The following is a 22,289-nucleotide window of genomic DNA, read 5'->3' as shown; positions in this document are numbered from 1 at the left end:
TGATGACTTACTGTGTCAACTTCAAGACAAGTTCCAAACCCGATTACCTCCCTTCAACCCCTCTGTCTGTCAGACTTTCTGGAGCAGACATTTGGGGATCCCCGGAACATAGAAGGCACTTGGAGACAGGGAAGCTGACGGCATCATGGAAGCCGATGGCAGCATGGAGAGACACAGTAGGAGGTGAGGGGATCACCATTGAAGAGGCACGGTGTAAAGGAATCAGCAGTAGAGACTGAGAAGGAACCAGTGGTGAGGAAGGAAGAACCCCAGGAGAGCACGGTGTCATAGAAGCTGAGGGAAGAGGGAACTCTGCATTTGATGAAAACAGGGACCATGATTTTGTGCACCTAGTATGGCATGTGGCACATAGAAAGTTCTCCATAAGTATTTATTAAATTGAGTTGAAATCCATCGACTGTTGGCATCAAGAAAGAGAAGACTGAAAAGAATGATTGACTTGGGAATTAGGGGCTAATGGGGCTGTGTCATGGGGGCTTCTCATTTGGTCTCACCTCCCTGTGAGATTGGCAGGGCGGGCGTCACCTGCCGCAGGGTTGCAGTGGCACTTGCAAGTTCTAGAACCCAGGTTTCCTGCCGCCACATCCACCTGGGTAGAGAAATAGGGAGGCATCCAAGGGAGCGTCAGCGCCTTTCATTTCTGATATTAATGCCCCAAGCCAGTAGAACCAGGGACAGGGAGGCTGTTACATTCAGCATTTATGGCATTTGTCCGTATTTGTGACTACTAGGTGGCTGCAGTCCTCTCGGATGTGTGGCAATTTAAGTTAGACTCTTTTCACAGAGGAGAAGACAGAAGCTTGAGTGTAGGTATTATCTTGGGGGGCCAGAGGAAGCATTGTGAACATGGTGGGGCGGTCCAGGTCTTAGGACTCGGCTACATTCAGGAGAAAAAGAATGAACTGGAAGGATACGTGGTGGCTCACTGAAAGCCTGAAGAACAAAGGCTCAGAAATCAATCGGGACCTGTGGGCAGTTGGGTGGCTGGCACCAAAGTGGAGGCATCACTGCTGCCAGCTGAGCTGGACGCTGCCACCCCCTCCGGAGTGAGTTCTGAAGTCTCCTTGCCACTCACTCCACTGGCAGAACCCAGGCTGAGCGTCTGGCTGTCCAGCTCAGGTCCCATGCCCATGTTCTCACTGCTGGGCGGTACTGAAGAATGAGGCCCTGAGGTTCCAGCTTGCCTAGCAGCAGGTGGAACTCTGCCTCCCACCAGGATTCACAGTGCCACGTCCCTGAGAGTGGACATGGGAGGAGGAGACGGAGCCTCCCCCTTAGGCCACTGAAAATATCTACATCTTGATCTTAATCTTTCTTGACATTTTTCTGACTCTTTTGGCCTCCAGCTAAACTGCAGGATTCTTACATGCTCCGGAGAACTAAGCACTTCATTAGCGATGGGATTTCTCCTCTGGAGTCTGAATGATTCCAGTGGAAAAGAGAGGTCATCCCAGCATCTGGGTCCTCCCTGCACATTTGATTCCACTTGGAAAACTTCAGCGCTGCCTTGTGAGGACAGAGTCCAAGGCTTGGCTCTCGCTGGCTAACAGGCAGTTACAGCTTGAATTCTGTTTCTCCTCTGGGCTTGGGCAAGACTCTCCGGGCCGTGAGGTATTTGGGAGGTCCAACCTTGCTTTTCAGAGTGGAGGCTGGAGTTCTGGCTTCAGGCTTGGTTTGTGGAATGACTGAGGTCCCTGGTGCCCAAGCTGTCCAAAGCAACAAGACTGGGCACCTCTCCAGTTCTGAAAATATTCTACCCAGGATCCTGCCTGAGAGAGAGAGAGAGAGAGAGCTAAAGGAGCAAGGGCTTCGTGTGCCGGGGGCTGCTGGGTCTCCTCATCCACACAATGAGAGCGTGTTGGGTTAGGGGAGCACTGACTCTCTTCTTATCCTCAAATCCTCTGGTTGTAGCTCTTTGAAGCAAGGGCACCTTGACTGAAATCTTGATCATTCAGTTCCAATAGCCTTAGACGAAGGAATTAATTTCCTTTAAAAATAAAAAGGGGCACCGGGGTGGCTCAGTCAGTTGAGCGCCCGACTTTTTTTTTTTTTTTTTTAATGTTTATTGATTTTTGAAGGAGAGAGAGAGAGCATGAGCAGGGGAGGGGCAGAGAGAGAGGGAGACACAGAATCCGAAGCAGGCTCCAGGCTCTGAGCTGTCCGCACAGAGCCCAACGGGGGGCTTGAACCCACCAGCTGTGAGATCATGACCTGAGCCGAAATTGGACACTTAACCGACTGAGCCCCCCAGGCGCCCCTATTTATCCCTTTTAGTATGAATACGCATATGCTTTGCTGCGGAAATCCAAACTAGTGAGTTTCATTACAGGTGTGCTGCCGCAGCAGACTCTTGATTTTGGCTCGGGTTATGATCTCACGGTTGGTGGGATTGAGCCCCATGTCGGGCTCTGCACTGACAGTGCGGAGCCTGCTTGGGATTCTCTCTCCCTCTCTCTCTGCCCCTTCCCTGCCCCGTCTCTCAAAATAAATAAATCAACATTAAAAAAAAAAAAAAGAAAAAGAAAAATGTAGTTTTGAACTTACTGGGCTCAGGCTGTGATGACTGCCAGCCTTCTAAGAGTCTCTTTCCTGGTGCCTAGAAGTAGGAGCCTGCTGCCTCCACAAAGCTGGATGTATCGTGGGCTAGGTTCTTACACCTGGACTAGAGGCGATTCCAAGGGGGTCTTGGTCACCAGTGTGGGGTCAGGATGGCCCTTGGGAAGGACAAGCTGGGGTGTTCCTGGCTAGTACTCTGGCAGGAACTAGAGTTGATACTGACTTGTGCATTCTTGGCCCGATGAAATGAAATCGTGTTACAAGCAACACCGAAATGGAAAAGCGGGCTTGAAGGACCTGGTTATTTTACTGAAACACAGCTGTGAACACGTCCCCCCTCTTAAAAACCTTTGAGAGCTGCCAGGTCCTGCAGGAGAAAGCTCGGAATGGCGCGCGAGGCCCACTTTGGAGGCCTCGTCCACCCTTCCACCTCTTCTCCTGCCATCCCCTCCGCCCTCCCAGCGTGGCAGGTTGTGTTCTCTCTGCTGTTTAATGCACTTTTGCTCCTCTGTGCCTTGTGTGTTGTTGCTTCCTTTCCCTGGAATGTCCGCCCTGCCCTTTTCCTCCTGGCAGATGCCCACAGGATCCACCAGAAGTCACCTACTTCCCTACCGCTTTCCTGAGCCTCCACCTTAGCGTCGGCAGCGGAACTTCCCCGCGGTAGGACTGGCATCCCCTGCAGGTGTGCGTGGCTCCTCGCTGGTGCAGAACTGCGCCTGGCACACAGTAGGTGTCCCATGATGGGGCTGGAAGGACAGCCTGAGGGGATGTGAGAGAGCAGTGGGCAGGCCCAGGGCCTGGCGTGGACGTGTGTGGTGGGTGAACTGTTTGTCTACATGGAAGCCTCCCTTTGCACCTACTGGTGGAACCACTGCTTTGGTGGCTTTGCTATTCCACTGAGCCTGCCCACTAGGCCCTGGTGAAGGGTGGGAAGGGGATCTAGTGGCACAAAGCATGGCTTCTGGGTCCACCTCACCCTGAGAAGGACTCTGAGGAGGCATCTGTGAGAAGGAGCTGGTTAAAGGTGACACCCTCCTCACTGGTCCCAACCCGTAAGAAAAGGATCAATACCAGCTTCCCTTAGAGGATTCCTTAGTTTCCATGGCTGGCACTGTCTTCTGGCTTTGCACAGGGAAGGAACTAGGGAAAACAAGTCAGCAGACCACGAAAGAAGAGACTGAGGTTCTTTAAAATAAACGCCTTATTTAATCTGGTGACAGGACCAGCCATGGCTCTTCCTGTTGTGGGGGAAGAGGAACAGATCCTCCTGGCTATGATTGCAGCATACAGTGGGAGCCCCAAAGCCGGGACTTGGGGTCTCAGTTTGTCTATGAGAGACTTAAACTACATGTGGTTCTTTCCCGCTGAGAAATTCCACAACAGTTGTCTGGGGTCTGCCACTTAGAGAGCTCTGTGGAGCAGCATCTTCCTGCCACGGCGGATGAGGTGGACTTTCTTCAAGTTGAACCGCCCTTAGGACTGAGCCCACACGTGCATGGGTCTGCTTGACCAGTGATGAGTGCATGACTTATGCTGTTTGCAGAATATGTTTCCAGAACTTAGAAGCATGTAGTATTTCTAAGATGTCATTTAGGAATCCATCGAAATGTGTTTTTGTTCTTGGCTCCTGGGGAGGAGCTTGGGTGTTGGAGCGGGTTTGATGTCTAGGGAAGTACTGGCTTGTTTTGGAAGGGACAGCATGTGGGATCTGCCTTTGTTTCTGCCTCCACGGGACCTGCTCCCCCCTCCTGTCCATCCCAGTTCTCTACCTCCCTACCTACATCTCTCTGTCCTCCTTCGTCATACTCCACAGCAAATTGATTGAGTTACCTCCAACATTCAATCCTAGGATGTGTACTCCAGATGCCAGACCCACTGGGGACTTAGGGAAAGCAGATTTTAAGAGTAGAACTTGATTGCTAGCATTGAGAGATATTGTCAGGAAAACTATCTTGGAAAATAGGCAATCCCGGTAACTCACATACAACAATATATTTTTAAAAAGTAGAACTTGAAGCCATTAAAAAATGTCAATTTCCTTTTACCTATCAGTATTACTCTTGGCAATTAATTCTAAGGAAATGATTCTAAAGAGGAAAAGAGTTATAGACATAAAGATATTTATAGCAATATTGTTTAAAATAGCAAAATTAGGCTGTTTAAACAGCCTAAATGTTCCACATGGCTATATAATTCATGAATTCATGACACCTAGATCCAGTGGAATATTGTGCCATTGTTAAATCAATATGAAGGTGATGTTAATTCACAGGAAAATGTTGATGAATTTTGGTGAAAATGGTTTCTGTTTTAGCAGGCAAAATTGCACACATACTTCAGTGGGTAAAAACTGATTACATTGGGCATGGTATAAATTGGCATAAGGTAAATACTGGATTTAGGTGAAGTGGTTATGAATAGAGTATTTGTGTGTTTGCAATTGTTTTAGTAATGTATGTAATTTATATGCTTTTTTTTTTTTTAAAAAAGACCTTAAGGTAGCAAAGACTTTGGATGTGGGTGGGAAGGCCAGGGGGAGGAACCTCCAAGCCTCGCATCTGTTACCACGGGGAAGACAGAACTGCTGTGTCTTATCAGCCACCTGCACTGCAGGGGCTGGAGAATTCAGATTGGCTAACGGAGTCTTTTAGTAATGGAAGGCCTGACTTCACAGACTGTCTGACTGTATAACTCTGGGGCTCCCGGCATGGACTCTGCCTGATGCAGGTGACCCCCCCCCCCCCAAGTGGCCTCAGAGCCCCCAGACGATTCTTCACACCTGGTTTTCCAGGGAACCAGCCCCATGAGTATGTGTGGCCCTGAGGCCCGACTCTGAGCCACCCACTCACCTCTAAGCTGCCCGGTCTCAGCCACAGAGGGAGGAGGCCTGTTCTCTCTTCTGCAGTTCCAGCAGGCAGCAGGGAGGGTGTGCTTTGCACACTGACCTCCTGCAGCCCTGCCTCACCCAGGTATAGAGCCCTAGTGAGTTAGTGTCTTGGGTGTTTACAGTATTGCACATATTTATTAAAGTACTGAAACTCTGAGTTGCCCTTTATTGCTAGCCTCATAAAGCCCCCTCCCCCCCCCCCCCCCCCCCCCATTTATCCAGTCTACCTCTGGCTTAGCAGTCAGGGCCCTGTGAACCCCCACCTTGCCATGAGCTCTGCTGGGACTCGTAGCTGCAGGTGTGGCCTTGTGGCTGAGCAGCTGACCTTCTTCTGACCACCTTCTCATATCTCTGGCATCTCAGAACCTTGGGACTCCAACACTCCCCCTTGGTTTTGCCTCTGCGTGTGCGCACGCTTGTGTGTGTGTGTGTGTGTGTGTGTGTGTGTGTGTGTGTGTAGCCATTTCTTCTTAGTGGGGAGCTTTCTTGACATGTGGAGTGTCTATTTGGAGGGCCTGCAATCCTCCTTTCCCTGTGACCAGTGTGGTTCAGGGCAGGAAATGGAGACTCCTCGGTGTTGTTTGGAGTCTGAGGTGGGTGGGGGCTGGAGAGCCCTGGGCAGACCTTGTGCGGGCAGGTTGCAGCCTGCTAGAACAGAAGCCACCGTAGCAGTGCACGTGTGGAGAGATGTCCAGGCCCTGCTGGGGCCCTGGTGATTTATCTCAAGCACCGATCTGCTAAAACCAAATTCCAGAACTGTCAAAGATTTGGAGTTTCTTTGTTCTGAGATCAGGCTAAAGTGGGGCCTGGTGGCTAGAGGTTTGCCAGGGTGAGGGAGAAATTGGACAGCACGTGGGCTCAGGGCTCACCTGGACTCTCATGAGGGGTACTGAGGCCGGTTTCCAGTCTTCCACCGTGTGTTTGGAGGCGGGGGTAAAGAATGTCCACATGCTTCCCTAGAATATTAGGTACATTCCTAGATGCCGTGGTCCCATCTCCACCCCCTCCAGCGACCTGGAGCCTGCTCTAATGGGGTCATTGCTGGTGGTGTGTGTATTAACTACCACAGAATCTAAGTAACAAGCTGTCTTCCTGAGCCCAGGACCCAGCAAGTAGGGCTCGTCTCAGTTCCCTAATTTAGAGACCACGTGCGTGCCCCAGGGTTGTCAGCAGCTAGACTTCTTGAAGCTTGAAACACATTTCCATAGAAACAATGCTATAAATGGCGATTGGGTTCCTAGGCTAGCCCGCAAAGAGCCCTGGTGTCACCTCTGGAGTTGCTGAAATAAGGTATTAGTAAAATTGAGAGTGAAAACGCAGCACTAAGAGCTAGCACCCAGGACGTTAGAGGTTAAATGGTGTGGGTTTATTTGTGTGATTTTGTTTCTTTAGAGAGAGATGTCTTTCAGAGACCTCCTGGTAAGGGAAGCTCTGGGGCGGGCCCTCTGCCCACAGACATAGCCCTTTCCCTCCCAATTTCCATCCCTTTTTCCTTCCTCATCAAGCTGGGAACCTGGGCCTCCCTGCTTCTAGGGAGTTTGGCTGGGGTATTTTTATGGTGACTAAATCCTGTTCAGTGGCCCTTACATCATCAATATCATCATCATCGCCATCATTGTTATTTAAACCGTCTTGATCAAGTTAGAATAAACATTACACCTTAGCAATTTATGTTGTTCAGAATCCTCTTCAGATTGCTGCTAATGTTCCTGGGGATGTTTTAACATAGTTTGTGGGTCCACCTTTACTATTTCCTTGTGTTCATTTTGTCACCGTAGCATGATTTCATCAAGTGTTTTCATCAGATTGTTTCCATGTGCCAGCCTTTTCATGTTTCCTTCTGTTACCATACCATAGTCTGAATGGCTTTCATTCTTTGGGTCTATATACAGGTGCCATGAGCCTCTCTTGTAAAAACTCCTCTGTGATGGCATTTTCAATTATATTCGTGGAATCTGGTCTCCCAACCGTAATTACCTGATCAAGGTCTTCAACTCTTGCAACACAATGCCAAATCACATTCTAGAAAGGTCTGAACAGCTTATAGTGGCCCAGCAATGTCTGTGCAGCTGTTTCCTAATGGCCCTGCCATCGGCAGCTTTCTTGTTTTATTTATTTATTTGCACGTGGACTCCAGGCCATGATGGGTCCTTAATGGTGTTTTAATTTGCATATCTTAAATTGCTGCTGAGACCTGTACATTCTTTCTCTTGATGATTTACTGTTTGTGTTTCCTCATGTGTCAACCTGTGTTCATCTTCCGTGACTGCGGAACCTCCCCACCTTCTTCCGTCTCCTTAGACTACTTTCCTATTGGGAGACACAAAACCCTGCCTTCCTCACTCCCTCCCTCCCTCCTGGGTGGGGCTCCACCCCTGGCCTGGGCTAACCCGTCTGCACACCTGCCTGGCTCACCCCCTTGCTGACTGGGACTGATGCTCTGGGCGTGGAGGGAGGAGAAATGGAGAGGGACAGGCACTGGGGACCCAGTGATGGAAGCTAAAGAGGGGGTAGGTGTGAGACAGGGGCCTGCCTGAGTGGTTCCAAACTAGGTTCATACAGTGACCTCCTTGGAGGGGGCTGCTGGGGAGATGCTGGGAGGAGCCACACACAGGCTGTCAGGGCTGGAGAGGGCATTGGAGTTCATCTGATTCAAGGATCACCCACTCAAAGGCCCGTAGGGAACAGGGGCATTCTCAATAGGAAAGGCTGGCTGGGTATAAGAAAACAGCACAAGTGAGGTGGTCAGTGGCCAGGGAAGGGGTGGAGAGTTAGGTTGTATGAGTCCCACCATGGCTCTGCTCCTACCCCGGTGTTGCTCTCTCCTAACGCTGTGCTGTTCACCTCATGGAGCTACTCTGCTCCGCCTCCAAGAAGGAGGGCTCAATGTGGCCAGTGTTCCAGTCTTTTTCACGACAAACCAGAAATCCTGATTTTTCGTTTAAATCTCCTGATTAGAAAAAATGTTGGTTGTGACTGTAATTCACTTCAGATCAAATGCATTATTATATGGGTCAAATAAAACCTATCTGGGTGTGAGGATGGATTGTGAGCCTCCAGTCTGTAACTCCTCATTATTCAGCTTCCTTACTGGGAAAACATAAGTTCAGAGACATATGCTCATAGAGCAGAGGGAAGGGCTCAGAGAGTCCAGGGGTTGAATTCCATCTGTATGACCTTGGAAGAGCTGTTTCACCATTCTGAAAGTCAGCTTCCTTATCTGTATAATGGGGACAATGGCTTACTCTCTGGGTGGATCCAGTGGATCCAGTGGGCTCAAATCACATCGAGCATTTAGTAGATCTTCAATAAACATGTTGATAGAGCCTGCATGGGATCATCCAGAAAACTAGAGGAAGAACCAGGCTTAGCACTTTGCCCTCCTGACTCCCAGTCCAGAGCTTGTTCCATATCACGTTGGCCTACATCCATGGCAGTTTCTGGAGGCATCTGGAACAGGGGTCCTTCTGATCCCTGGGAAATTGTAAGTCACTTTATGAAAGCTTGATTGCCCGACAGCTACTGAGCTCAGGTAACGGGGTCTCTCAGTTCTGTGGACTTCACCTTGCAGGCTCCAGAACCCAGGAGACTGAGCCTCAGTAGTCGTAGTTGTGGTAGCAGTAGTATTGAACCTAAGAAACCAGTAATTATAAGCTGCACCATTATTTTATGTACAACTAAGAAAGAGAAAATGCTACTGATTTAACCACGACGTGCTATCACTTACAAGACGCGTCCCGATTTCAGAGATGTTAAATGTGCATTTGGAATGGAAGAAATAGTAATAAAAGTCATAATGATAATGTTACATTTTACTGCTTACATCAAATTCTCACATATATGATTTTTTATTTGTGCATTGATCAACAGGCATTTACTGAGCACCCACCATATGTAGGCACTGTGTAGGTGCCAGGGATCCAAAGTGATGAAGATCTAGGCTGTGCTCTGATCCTAGGAGGGAGATAGCTCTGTAAGCAGCACGATGTGTAGAACAATGCATCAGGATGGAGGAAAGATGAACAAGGGCATACCATGGGAGTTTAGGGGAGGAAGTGGCCACTCTGATTCTTAGGAGCAGAGACAGAGACAGTTAGGGGTGCTTGGGATTGACTTAGGAAGTGTTCTTAGGAGGAGGGGAGTGAAGGAAGCAGGCTAGGGCTGGGGGGGAAGCTATGCAAGGAAGGATGTGTTGCAGCTGGAGCTAGCTTCGGCCAGACCCCACAGGGATCCCAGAAGGATGAATTGCACCAGCACAGAATTGGTCTCACCTTGAGGCAAGGGGCCTGACCTTTTGGACCCATTCCCCTGCCCCACCCCCTAGTCAATCATTGGCTGCAGTGCTCTCTGGTAACAAAGGCTCCCTTTGATTTTTTTTTTTTTTTTAATCTTTATTTTTGAGAGAGAGAGAGAGAGACAGAGTGTGAGCAGGGGAGGGACAGAGAGAGAGGGAGACACAGAATCTGAAGCAGGCTCCAGGCTCTGAGCTGTCAGCGCAGAGCCCGAAGCGGGGCCCGAACCCACAAACCGTGAGATCATGACCTGAGCCGAAGTCAGATGCTCAACCCACTGAGCCACCCAGACACCCCCAAAGGCTCCCTTTGAAAAGGGGTGGCCAGGGGCACCTGGGTGGCTCAGTCAGTCGGTTAAGCATCTGACTTCGACTCAGGGCATGATCTCACGGTTCGTGGGTTCGAGCCCCGCGTCGGGCTCTGCGCTGACAGCTCAGAGCCTGGAGCCTGCTTCGGATTCTGTGTCTCCCTCTTTCTCTCTCCCTTCCTCGCTCTCTCCCTTCCTCTGTCTCTCAAAAATAATTATTTAAAAAAAGAAAAAAGAAAAAAGAAAAGGGGGTGGCTGTGAGCCCTTAGTAGCCAACACAGGCTTGATAAAGGAGATCTGGGAGGGCTCCTGCAGTATACATTCCAGTGGCCTTCCTCTGCTTAGAGGGATCAAGGAAGGCTTCCTGGAAGAGCTGTCATTAAGCTCAAGTCTAATGGGAGACTGGGGTGTGGGCTTACCTGTGGATGAAGGTGGGGGGAGGAGGAGCATGTGTGAGCTAGCAGGCATCTTGGAGCACTTCAAGTTGCTTGGCTGTGTGGCCCTGGGGCTGGGAAGTAGGGCAGGGCCGGATTGTGCCTGAAGTGTATACACCTAACAGTTTGGCTAACGGTCTCAGCTTTTTGCAGTAGGATGCTGGGAACTGTTGCAAAGGGATGTGACCGCCCTGATGGCAGTGCGGATGGTAAGTGTGCAAGACTAGAAGCGGGGAGATCCATCAGGAGATGAGAGAAGGTGATAGCCAACACTTATAAAAGACTTCATATGTGCCAGATACTGTTAAGCTCTTATCTCCATTTAGCAGATGGAAAAACCAAGTGGTTAAATAACGCGCTGAAGGTCATCAAGCTCACGTGAGGCATGATTTGGATTCAGGGTGCAGCTTTTGCTCTTAACCTGTATTCTCCCCTGAACATGAATTTGGGATTCTAGTCCATGATGTATCAGTATTTGTTTTCACTTAAAAATGATGCTCCAAAGCATACCCCATTGCACACACTAGATCTTGTGGGTCCCGTTCCTCCTGGCCCACTGCCACAGGGTGGGGAGGCTGAGCTCCAGAGAACGGCCAGTCATGGAGTCTGTCTGCGGCTGGCTCTGCGGAGGCACGGCACTGTGCTGAAAGGAGACCTTTGGGGAGCCGGCAGCCCGGGCTCTGTGAAGAAAGGGTGTTCCTGCCCCCGTGGCCCTGCTGGCCCGCCCTCCCTGGCAGCCACACCTGTTTTGTCCTTCTCCCTGCACCCAGCCAGACGGCTCTCCCAGAGTGACAGCAGCAACTGGGGACATCTGCGGAAGCTCCCTCTCAGGCCTGACAAAGGCTCTCAGAACCTGGCTCGGGCCTGCAAGAGAGAGAGGTGGAGGCGAGGGTAAGTGGGAGGGCCAGAGGCTGCAGACAGCTGTGGGCTGGTGTGGCCCTGCCCCAGAACAGGTGAAGTAAATGTGAACTGAGGAGGTGGGTCCCCTGGGTTTGCAAGGGTGGAAGAGAAGACAGTGCAGGGACTTCTCAGCACACGCTGGTTTCACTTAATGGCTGGGGTGGTTTTGAGCTCCCTGTCCTCAGAAAGGACAAAAAGCAGTGAGGAGAAGCCATGGCCATCAAAAGAGTGTCCTTATTCGGGCTGGGTGGGTGGCGCTGTGGACAAAGTTTGGTGGAAAGGACACAAAGAGGGACTGGGAGAGAAGCCTTGGAAGGACACTCGGATGGAGCTCTGTGTCACTGTTGGAAAGCGTCTGGGCAGAGCCCACCCTGAGGCTGGCAGGGGGTGGATCCAAAGGTCTTTTCAGGGGGAAAAAAAATCTTGCCTGAACTAGGTTGTTGAAAGGAAGAAGCTAGTTTTAGAAGGGGACATCGGCTAAAACAGTTAAAATAGTAACACTTGTAACCCCTTATGTGAACATAGCGTGACACAGTCATAAAGCGGGTTTTTTTTTTTTTTTTGCCCTTGTGATTCTCCCAAGCCCTGAGAAGGTGGGCACTCTTTCACTGTCGATGTAACAAAATTCAGTACATCTGTTATTGGCCAAAAAAAATGAGGCTCAGAGAAGGCGTCGGTTCCCCTAAGATCACACAGGGTGTTAGCTTTAGTTAGGCAGAACCCCAACTCTGTCCTGGTTCACTGTTTTTTTCCACAACCTCTCTTTCTTCTTCTTTTTTTAAAAGTTTATTTACTTATTTTGAGAGAGAGAGAGCGCGCATGAGAGAGGCATGGAGAGGAGAGAGAGAGTCCCAAGCAGGCCCTGCACTGTCAGTGTGAGTCCATTGTGGGGCTCGAAGCCATGAACCATGAGATCATGACCCAAGCTGAAGAGTCAGACGCTTTACCAACTGAGCCACCCAGGTGCTCTAAACAACTTCTCTTTCTTCTGTTGAGACTGTAGGTAATGAGGTCTTAGAGGTAGTACCTTTACTCTGCAAAGGGAAAAGACAACGAGGACATAAGGAACATAAGGAACCCAGTATTGTGGATTTGTGATTTCCCCAACTGTATTCGTACCCTCAGTTCCCCACATTCTAGTAAAGGTTGCTTATTCACTAAAACACATCATGTGTGCTGGCCTCCACAGAAAGATCCTGACAGAGAACGGACAGTGGAAAAAGGACAGGAATGCAGGCATGGGGCTTGGGGAGAAAACCTGTTTTTAGATAGTGACTGATGGCAGCAGAAAGTTAATGGAGCTGGGTAGGCGGAGGAAGAACCTGGCTTCCTTGGAAACTTTTATTTTTTTTCCTTAGCAACACCTTTATTGGAATATAATTCATATACCACAAAATTCACCTTTGGGAAAATTTTTTTTTAACGTTTATTTATTTTGAGAGAGACAGAGGCAGTGCGAGTCAGGGAGGGGCAGACAGAGAGAGAGAGAGAGAGAGAGAGAGAGAGAATCGTAAGCTGGCTCTGCACTGCCAGCTTCGTGGAGCCCGATGCAGGCCTTGAACCCACAAAACTGTGAGATCATGACCTGAGCTGAAACCAAGAGTTGAACAACTCAACCGACTGAACCACCCAGGCGCCCCCACCCTTGGAAGCTTGTTAATGGTCCCAGAGATGGACATTGCTGATGGCCACTCAGGGCAGTGATGGATCACTCACTCTGAGCTGAGTCCAGAGAACTGATGCAGTCCCAGGAAGCCTCTGCTTTCACTGGGACTCAGAGTTTGGAATCCTGTCAAGGGTGCTTTATTTCCTGGAGTGTTTCTCAGCAGACGCACTCACTGGGAACTGGAGCTCTGTGCTCCTCTCTTCCCTGCAGTTGGTAAAGGTCCATGGTGGAAAAGAGCCCACTCTATGGGGAAGGTCCTGGAACACGTTCTTTTTTTCTTCTCTAAAGGGCATCCTTCTTGGCTGCCCCAGAGGTTAGAGCTTCTAAAACCAAAACTTTCACTTCACATGTCAGTGATTCTGCACTGTCATATCTGCAGCAAAACCGACCTCCAGGGCTTTCTGGAAGAGCTGCAGCTGGCTGTGCACACCCTCCTCTGCCTGCCTGTGGGAGGCAGGCTTCTCCTAATAGGCAGGGGCCATCTGAGACCGCCTGGAGCCCTCCTCTCTTGCACATATGCCCCCTTCCTTCCTCTCTTCTTTCTGAAGTAGCCCGAGTTTGTTAGTGTAGTTGGGGTGAAAGGATGTGCTGTTCCAAGATGAGCAGAACCCCTTCAGGTCACTGACTTCTGTTTCTCATGCACCCTGCCACCTTCCCCTACTCCTCCTGCTGCTTCCTGGGCCAGGCCCAGCAGCCGGGCAGCAGCGGGCGGTCAGCAGCAGCAGCAACAGCAGCAGCAGCAGCGTGGGACAGGGAGGAAGTCCTGGCGCGACAAGGTGGAGTGGGGAGTGCCCTCTGGAGTGGCTCCCGCTTACTCCCTGGAGGCTGGGCCCTGGCTCCATGGTGGCAGGCTCTTCTAGGAATGTGTTCCCCAGCTGGGTTTTCTGGTTGGTTGGGAACATCCCTGGGCTGATCTGCACTGGCTCTCAGGGGCTGGCTCAAGGCTGGCTTGAAGCCAGAGTTAGGGGTTAGGGGGAGGGGATGGCCACAAGCCTGCAGAGGAGGCCACAAGCCTCCAGAGTCAGGGGTTAGGGAGGCCCTAGGGGGAGGGACAGGATGGCCACAAGCCTGCAGAGGAAACCTGGCAGCAGTGGGCACTGAACATGAAGTGGCTTTGCTTTTGTTTCCGTCACTTGGATGAGGTGTCAGTGGGGAAGAAGAAATGAGACAAATGGAAAAAACAAAAAGGCTTTACACTGTATCTCTGCCAGGAGTCCTGACGGTCTAGCCTCTACTTAGGGGCCTGCATACCTGAGCACCCCAGTCCCTCAATGGCTCACTGTCTTCCTCTCGGGGAGATGGGAAGAGGAAGAGAGAAGTGACAGATGATTGGCTTGCCCTGTGATCTTGGGCAAGTCACTGAACCTCTCTGAACCTCAGTGTGCTCATCCATAAAACAAAGGGGGATAAAACCCTCACACACACAGGGTTGTTGAGGAGGCTGTGTGTGGGACGTGCTTTGAGAATTGTCAGGAACAGTACTGTCATATCAGATGCTAAATCCGAGTGCCTGGGCTTTTCTTTGCTGGAGGTGGTTTCCCTGGCTCCTCCATTCACTTTTTACAATCACAGAATCATGGGTTTTAAACTGGAAGGGATTTTAAGAGGTCATCTGATCCAGTCCCTTGGTATAAGTATCTTTATTTTGAAGATAAGTCTGTGTTAAGGTGTCATTATTTTGACATATCTATCCTACTATGGCACACGAATAAGCCCTTTTCCTCCTGGGTGAGGTGTGAGCTCCAGATGCACACAGGTGCTTTGGCCAGCAAAGGGGTGGCCTAGGAAGAGACAGGAGTGCTTCTTAGGAGGGGGGTGGGGGGGGGGTAGGTCTCTGTCATCTGCTTTCTGGGGACAAAGGCCCTTGCCCTGCAGGCTCAGAGAGGGTGTGAGAATCCCATTCTGCTGCCTCTCCCCTTCTCTCTGAGACAGCAAGAGATGCACTTGCTTCTGAGGACTGGTCACAGGGGGAAGCAACAGCCAGGACAGAGTGTATTCTTCAGTGTTTTTTCCTTCAAGGGCAGACTTCCTTCTGACCCATTTCTTTGGGAAACACAAAACCCCAAAACAAATGGAAAGAATCTCCCTTGGACTTTCTCCTGGCCCTGGAGCTTCAGTTGAATGTGGGGGCCGACAAGAATCTCCAGAGCAGCAGAAATGTTTCTCATCATCCCACCAGCCAGGGGGCCTGGGCGGTTAGCTGGGAAGGCAGGGGAAATGTGGGCAGGCAGTGAAAAGCTGCCCCCACCGTGCCCTCAGTCGCCAGAGTTAAACCCAGGAGCTCTTCATTACCTAAGCAAGTGGCTCTTTTATAGGGGCTGGGGCCAGTTTTTCAATAACCTTTGTACCACTAGGATCCTGGTGAGCTAAAAGCGAAACTTGGGGAAACTTAATGAAGTGGCCTGGGAGAGGGCTGTGCATGATTTACCGTATCCCAAGCCAGAGTTTTCTTTGTGGAAGAAAGCGACTTGTGTCCTCCCCTAACATCACATACACACTTTCCTGGCAGGCCCGATGGGTTTCCAAGCATTTCGTCACCGTCTCCTTCTGACCTTGGTGTGAAAGGAACGAGCCGCGTGGCCTGTTGGTTCCAGCAAAGCCATTGGGGGCGCCGGCCTGGGCTGAGGGAGGAGGGCGACCCACTCGGGAGTGGAGGTGAGGTCTGCTGGAAATCCCCAGCCCGGACAGCCGCCCGAGGTTTGAAGACGCCTTCTCCGGCCTTATTTGGTCGCAGGAAGTAGGCGGCGCTAGGCCTGCTGGCTGCGAGGCCGACCCGAGACAGTTGTGCTGATGAAGTGGTGGAGCTGGTTCCTGCTCGCCGCCGTGCCGCGCGCGCCGGCCGGCCGCTGGGCGCTCCGCGCTCCCAGCCCGGAGTTGTGCAATCCTTTGTAGCACGCCAGAGAGTCCTCCTCCTTCGCTGTTGCCTCTCGCCCTCTCTCTCTCTCTTTTTTTTTTTTTTTTTTCAAGCTGTGAGCTCAACCGATGAGTCAGAGCAGTGCAATCCTGACACTGCATCGCAGGACTGGGGGTGACACGGAGGGAGGGAGAGCGATCGCGAGGCAGACACCGCGGGCGCGGGGTGCGCCGAGGCTCCTGCGCCGTGAGCGAAGGGTGACAGCCCGCGCGTCCCGCCCGGGCCCTGCCAGCAAACTTCCCAGCCTTGGGAGGCGCGGGCTGGCGGAAGCCCTGCGAGCGCCGCGGGGAGGCGACGGCGCCTGTTTGTTTTTAAAATCCGGGAGTGCGTGCAGGCGGCTGGAGCCTGGGAGGCGACCGAAGGCGGCGGCCCGCGGCGGAAAGAGGACAGCCGATGCTGGAGCCCGGGCAGGAGCCGGGTAAGTGGGGTGCTCGGCCGGCGGCCGAGGCCTGCACGCGGCGAGAAGCAGCCCGCCCTGGCGGCGGCGGCCCAGGGACCCCGGAATGCGCGCAGGCGGTGGCGGCGGGGCGCGCGGGCTGCAGCTCTGCAGGCGCGGCCGGGAGCGGGGGCGCGGGACTGCGGGGGGCGCGGCGCGTCAACTTCTGCGGCCTGGGCGGCCGGGGCGGGGTGTGCGTGTGTACGTGCGTTCGCCGCTCCGCAGCCCGCGCGTCCGCGGCCCGTACCGCCGGCCCGCACCGCCAGCCCGCAGCTGCGTGTGCCCCGCCAGCCCGCCGTGTTTGTGCAGCTACGCAGCTCGCGCGCGGCCCCCGCCCACCCGGGCGCGGCCCCGGCCGGACCCCCCTCCCCACCCCCGCCGCCCCGTTCCGAGCCGCCGGGTCGGTGGCCGCGCAGGAATACGGCTGCTCCTCCCGCCGGAGAGAAACGTGGTGTCCGCAGGGAGCGGCTTGCGTGACCGAGCTCAGGCCCGGGAGGCGCCGGGAGGGGCTCGCTCGAGCTGCAGGAACTTGGCGCGGGAGCCCCTTCCCCTGGTCCTGCCAGTGTGCACGGCAAAGTGGACCTGGAAGCTGTGCCCGCGCCGGGACTTTAGGGGACAGACGTGCAGGGGCGGCAGGGAGCTGGGGCAAGTGCAGCAGAGGCCTAAACTGGAGCGCTTAGGGCGGGCAGGCGGCCTCACCCCGCGCTCCTCTGCGCTGCTGGCGCACCTAAGACCTGTCATCCCTCTCGGCCGCCCCCGCACGCCCGCGCCGCTGCGGCCTGCTGAGCTCTCCGCACACCTCATCGTGGACTGTTTGGGGGTGCCCGTCCGGAACTCGGGAGCCCGGGTTTTGTCTGGACCCTGCACATGGCCGGCTTGATGGAGGTGGTTTGACTCCCCCCCCCCCCGCCACTCATGCTTACAGGAGCGTGTGCACTAGGTTGCCCCTCTTGAGGGCCCCCATCCAAACAAACCTCTGGATTAGGGCGTGGTGCCGCCCTGGGGTTTTCAAGCCTCAGCCCCAAGGAAGGCCAGTCTGGAGGAGGTACCTGCCACTCAAAGTGGTGGCCACTGGGTATTCCAGCCCAGCCTCCAGAGCGAGCTGCTGGAAAGATGAAAGGGGAAGTTACTCGCCCCATTTAAAACTTTGTTGGTCACAACTTTGGTGGCAACTTCCTGCTTCCACCATCCCACATCGGATTTGTGTGCCTGCCTGTGGAGCCTGGGTCGGGGGGCGGTGGGATCAGAGAAGAGCTGGCTGGCCAAGGCTGACTGTGGAGGCCACCCAGGCACGTGTGTGCAGGGGATCCCTGTTGGCAGTTGTGGCTGGGGGGAGGGGAAGTCTGGCTGGCTCCAGCAGGGGGAGCCTGGCCTGGTGGCGGTCTGGAGGACTGGCCTCCTTGTCCAGGCGGCTTCAGGATTGAGACTGGAGGCCTGGTGAAGGTGGAAGAACTGCAGTTCTGAGGAGAAACCTCTCCTCCCTTGTGGGGCCCCTGCTGAGGAGAGGAAGCCACCTGCTTTGCTCCAGAACCTCCCAGGGATGGTGTGGCACATGATCAAAGAAATGCACCCTTTCCACAGGTAGTTAGGTAGCTTCAGGACTAAGGGGAAAAAGAGAAACCTTCCCAGGTTGAGAATTTATGGGTCCTCTTTTTCCTACTGCTCTGGACGTTGAATAAGAGGGGTGTAAACATTCAATTACTGTGATAAACCATCTCATTGCCTGGCCCTGGCCCAGTCTCCATTCTAATTGGATCAATCTCTGGCTAGTTACTCTGGTCTGAGTAGCTCCTAGGGGACAAGGTGGTGAAGAACCTAGAAGGTCCTCCCCTCCCCCCATCCCCCACCACTGTACAGCTTGCTTGGGACAGTCTGCCGACTGCCAGTGTGGCTTTTCCAAGTAGCAGGCAGAACTCTCACTCTATGCTAGGAGAGGGTGCCCTGGAATGTCCATGGGGATGAGAATTCAACTTTTAAATGTGGGATTTAAAAATAACCCAATTGTTTAGCCCTGTGGGCTGCTGCTTGTAATAAATGGAGAAAAGAAGAAAAAGGAAAAGATACAGTTACAGATTCAGGTAAGGGCTGCCCATGACTGCAGAATCCAGACAAGAGCTGCCCAGTAGAGCCAGGAAAAAGAGGAGTGGAAGAAGGCGGGGGTGGGGGTGGGGTGGGGGGGTGGCACATGGAGCACTGTGTTTTGGAAGGGGAATGGTCCCAGTCCAGGAATCTGGCCTTGATAGCCCCTCTCCTGCAGTTGGGTGTCCCAGATGGAAACTTTGCTTACTGTGGAGTAGGGATGGCTACAAGTAGCTGGGAGATTCCTGCTGATCCTTCGAGGCCTGTTTCAAATGCCACTTCTTTTGAGTCTTCTCTAAACACTCATTTCCACCTTATGTAGTCATTTGTGTACATTTTGCACCGTGGTGCTCAAAACATAAACTCTGAGTCCCTGTCCCGCCTTCAAACAGTTGCAGTGAGGATTCTGAGATGCAGCAAGTACGTTCCAGGATCACCCTAGCCTCTGCTCTAATGTGTGCTACTTACTGTTCTCACAATGCTTGGCTTCCAGTAGGTGTTTAGTATATGCTAGTTGAACAAACGAATGAAAGATCTCCATCAAGAAACTGTGGGCTTGCATGTGGTGGGCCCAGGGAGTCCTGCTGCCGGGACTCATAGTGCACCTTTGGTTTCAAAGGGGTTGGTCCATGAGTGGTGAACCCAGTTTCTTGGCCCTGCCCTGCCGTTGATCTTCTGGCAGACAGAATGTGTCTGGTCATTCTGACCCCAGTGGGACCTCAGGGTGAGAGTGTGAAGCCTCCTGCCTGGGAATCTGCTAACCTGGGCATTTCCTTTGGCCAGGCCAGTTTGGCACCGTGTGTGTGTGTGTGTGTGTGTGTGTGTGTGTGTGAGCGTGCGCATGCGCGTGCACTCGTGCACGCAGGAAACGCAGCTAGTGGTTGCATTCCGATAGAGGGGTTGCTCCTACACAGTAGAGACTGACTGTGTGGGGCTGAACTAAATAAACTGCACGCAGGTCTGGAGCTAGGTGGAGTGCTGAAATCTCCACTTACTTAAGGGATCTGCATTTGCATTTGAGGCAACATTCAGGATACCCTGAGACTGTGAGCTCATTTTATGAATCAGAAGCATTACAGCATAATTTTGTGTTGGAAACTTCTATTTGGAATCCAGATCACCCTCCCTCCACCCCAACACATGCACACTTACAGGGGCGCTCACAGTCACACACTTGGGAGTGATGACAGTTAGTGGGGCATCAGTTCAGATTCCAGAGCCATCAGGCAAAACTTGTCCACACCCACTTCCGCCCCCATACTCAGATCACCATTCCTGGATGGTGTGGGGACAGTAACCCGGGCAGTGACTGTGAAGGAAGCCTGGCAGGTGCACAGGGATGAGGACTGGGCAGACGTGGGTTCCTACTCCAGCTTCTTTACTTCCTGTGTGGCTTTGGGCATTGCTTAACTTCCTGAGCCTCAGTCTCCTCACGTGTGAAATGAGGATGATAATAGGGTTGCTGTGAAGGTTAAACAAGATCATGCATGCAAAGTGCCTGGCACACAGTAGGTACTCAACAGATGATGGCTATCATTTCACTGGTTCCCCCCAAGTCCAGCTGTGTGCCTTTTGCTCCTCCCAGGGAAGAGGAAATGAAGTCTGTCCTGCTTGTGGTAGGAGGGCCCTCCTCCAGAGCACTGGGGCTTGTGTGAATGAAGCTCATTTTATAACTCCCTAGGCCGTGGGTATAGCTGTGTGATCCTCTGTCATCTAGACCGGCCCGGATCCTGGTGCCTGGGTGCTTTTGCTAGGGATTCCGTCCCTGCAGCCCAGGGTTAAGGGCTCAGCTTCCCAGAGATCAGATGGTGCTCTCAGGAACCTACCCGCCCAGGCCTCAGGCAGAACTGCTCACGTGGGTGGGAGGAAGGCTGCTTTCTCAGCCCAGGAAAAAGTCCCCTTGTCTTTGCTTCACCTGAAGCCTCCCAGTGTGACCTCATGGAGGTTTGGGTGGAGCTGAGGGTGGGAGTTGTCTCTCTAAAGAGCGCTTTGGCTCTTTCACCAATTGAAATAGCAGGGGTGGAGTGGGGGAGGGGGGAGACACCAACATATTATATAAGAAGTTGCCACATGTCAAGACAGAGCTGGGGTTTTGCTGGGGCGGGGGTGGGGGTCTCCCCGAGGGACCTGATTGCCTGCTGTGGTTTGCGGGGGCTGGTGGGGAGGAGAGGGGCTGGGGGCCTGAGGCTTCCCTGGCAGTGGTTCCTGCTCTTGCTCTTCCTGGAACGGAGCCCGGTGCTGTGGCCAGCTGGGGAAGGTGCTCCCTGTTCTCTCTGCCTTTCTCTCCAGCCGCAGGGAGCTCGTGGGTTATTTTTTCCAGGCAGTGCTGCTTCTTCCAGGAGTCTCAGGGAGGGGGGAGGGGAGCAACCAGGGCAAGATTTGTCCACACCAGAGCTTGAAGAGGGGGAAGTATACCAGGCTTGCACCCAGAAGGGGGTTCCCTGTGAGGCTGCCCAACTTCTCTGGGGAAATAGGGTCCAGAGAAGAAGGAAAAACGGTGAGGGGTTTTGATTCCCAGCTTTTTCCAGCAGTTGGGCAGGCAGAGGCCCCATCCAGCCTGCTGTTGCCAGAATTTGTCAGTTCCTTGAAGGGGAGGGCCCCAGAGCTCAGAATTGCTTACGTGATAACTTGGCACCCTGAGAGTGCGTGTACCGCTGGCTTTTCTCCCCCTTTCTTCCCTTCTACCTCCTCCTCCCTCTCCCAGCCTTCTGGCAGCTCCTGGGGAGTGTACCTGACTGCCTGACTGCCGCTCAGATCCCTCTCCCGACCTGATCTTGCTCTGACCTCCCCAGCTGGCCCTGGGTCACAGTCCTGGGCTCCCCAGCTCCCAGGAGTCATCCCAGAGCTGGAAGGAACTTTGGGACATCTAGTCCCAACTCTTTGCGTTTCAAATGGGGAAGCAGAGAGGCAGTGAATTCCTTGAGGTTCCCCTCCATGCCCCCACTCTCACCTGAGGCGGGTAGGAAGAGGAGCTGCTCCAGTGTCCATCCGGCCCCTGGCCCCTGCCCCTCCCAGTTCGGAAGGTGGGAGGGCTGCTTCGGTGCAGGAAGAGCCCAGAGGAGTACTGTCCCTGCTCCTGGGTGTGGCTGAGTCCCCAGCTGGCTCCATAGTTATTTATTTGTGTGCGTGTGTGTGTGTGTGTGTGTGTGTGTGTGTGTGTTTGAGTTCTGTGGTTGGGAGACTGGATCTGAGTGAAAGCAGAAGTACCCGCGCTATGTCAACTATGTGGCGGGCAGATTGGACCTAATAGGGACAGTCAGGAGAGGAAGAAAGGGGGCAGAGGCCCCCTCTGCGCAGTGGCCGCTGTGCTCTTTTTGTCCCTGCATCAGTGCTTGCACACTTGAGCATAAACAGCCCTTCCATGTTGCTAGCAGCTGCCTTTCCTTGCTGGCTTTGGGCAGAAGAGGTGCCAAAAATAACCAGGCGGCACTTCCACTTGTGGGACCTTCACTGTGGTCGCCTTGGGGCAGGCTGACTTGCTCTCTGCAGGCGTCCCTGCTCATTCGTCCTCTGGCCACCCCTCCCCAGCTTCCGTCAGGTGATGGCACTTTCCCTTTGAATGCTCTTCTTCGAGTGAGCCCAGAAGGGTGGCAGCTCCATTAGGGGCCTGGAAGCTCTGCCAGGTATTATGTGGGGACTCTCCTCTCACCGTGTCCCTGCAGGCCCTGCTGGGACAGCTGAGCCCAGGCCAGGCCTGTGCTGGGTGTGCGCCTCCTGGGTCCTTAGGCCAGAGGCCCTGCCTGCCCGCAGAGCCCAGTACTATTGCTGGGACCCCTCGTCCCCTTGTCCTGCTCATG

The 22,289-nt window shown here is 53.1% G+C and overlaps 1 protein-coding gene across 5 annotated transcripts in view; it reads left to right on the top strand.

Moving 5' to 3' along the window:
* The window catches only part of MIDEAS (mitotic deacetylase associated SANT domain protein), a 67,486-nt gene that overhangs the window by 8,735 nt on the left and 36,462 nt on the right, over positions 1–22,289 (top strand). Inside the window, exon 1 of one of the 5 annotated variants that reach the window (XM_058739602.1) lies at positions 15,924–16,395. The exons of the other annotated variants lie outside the window; for them this stretch is intronic. The gene's annotated coding sequence lies outside the window, so the exon portion shown is untranslated. Of the gene's footprint in view, positions 1–15,923; positions 16,396–22,289 lie in introns of those variants that run through there. 5 annotated transcript variants of the gene reach the window in all.

The sequence above is a fragment of the Neofelis nebulosa genome, chromosome 7 (genome assembly GCF_028018385.1).
Source record: "Neofelis nebulosa isolate mNeoNeb1 chromosome 7, mNeoNeb1.pri, whole genome shotgun sequence".
Lineage (NCBI taxonomy): Eukaryota > Metazoa > Chordata > Mammalia > Carnivora > Felidae > Neofelis > Neofelis nebulosa.
Note: the sequence above shows the minus strand (reverse complement) of the source record. Positions and strands in the feature narration are given on the sequence as shown.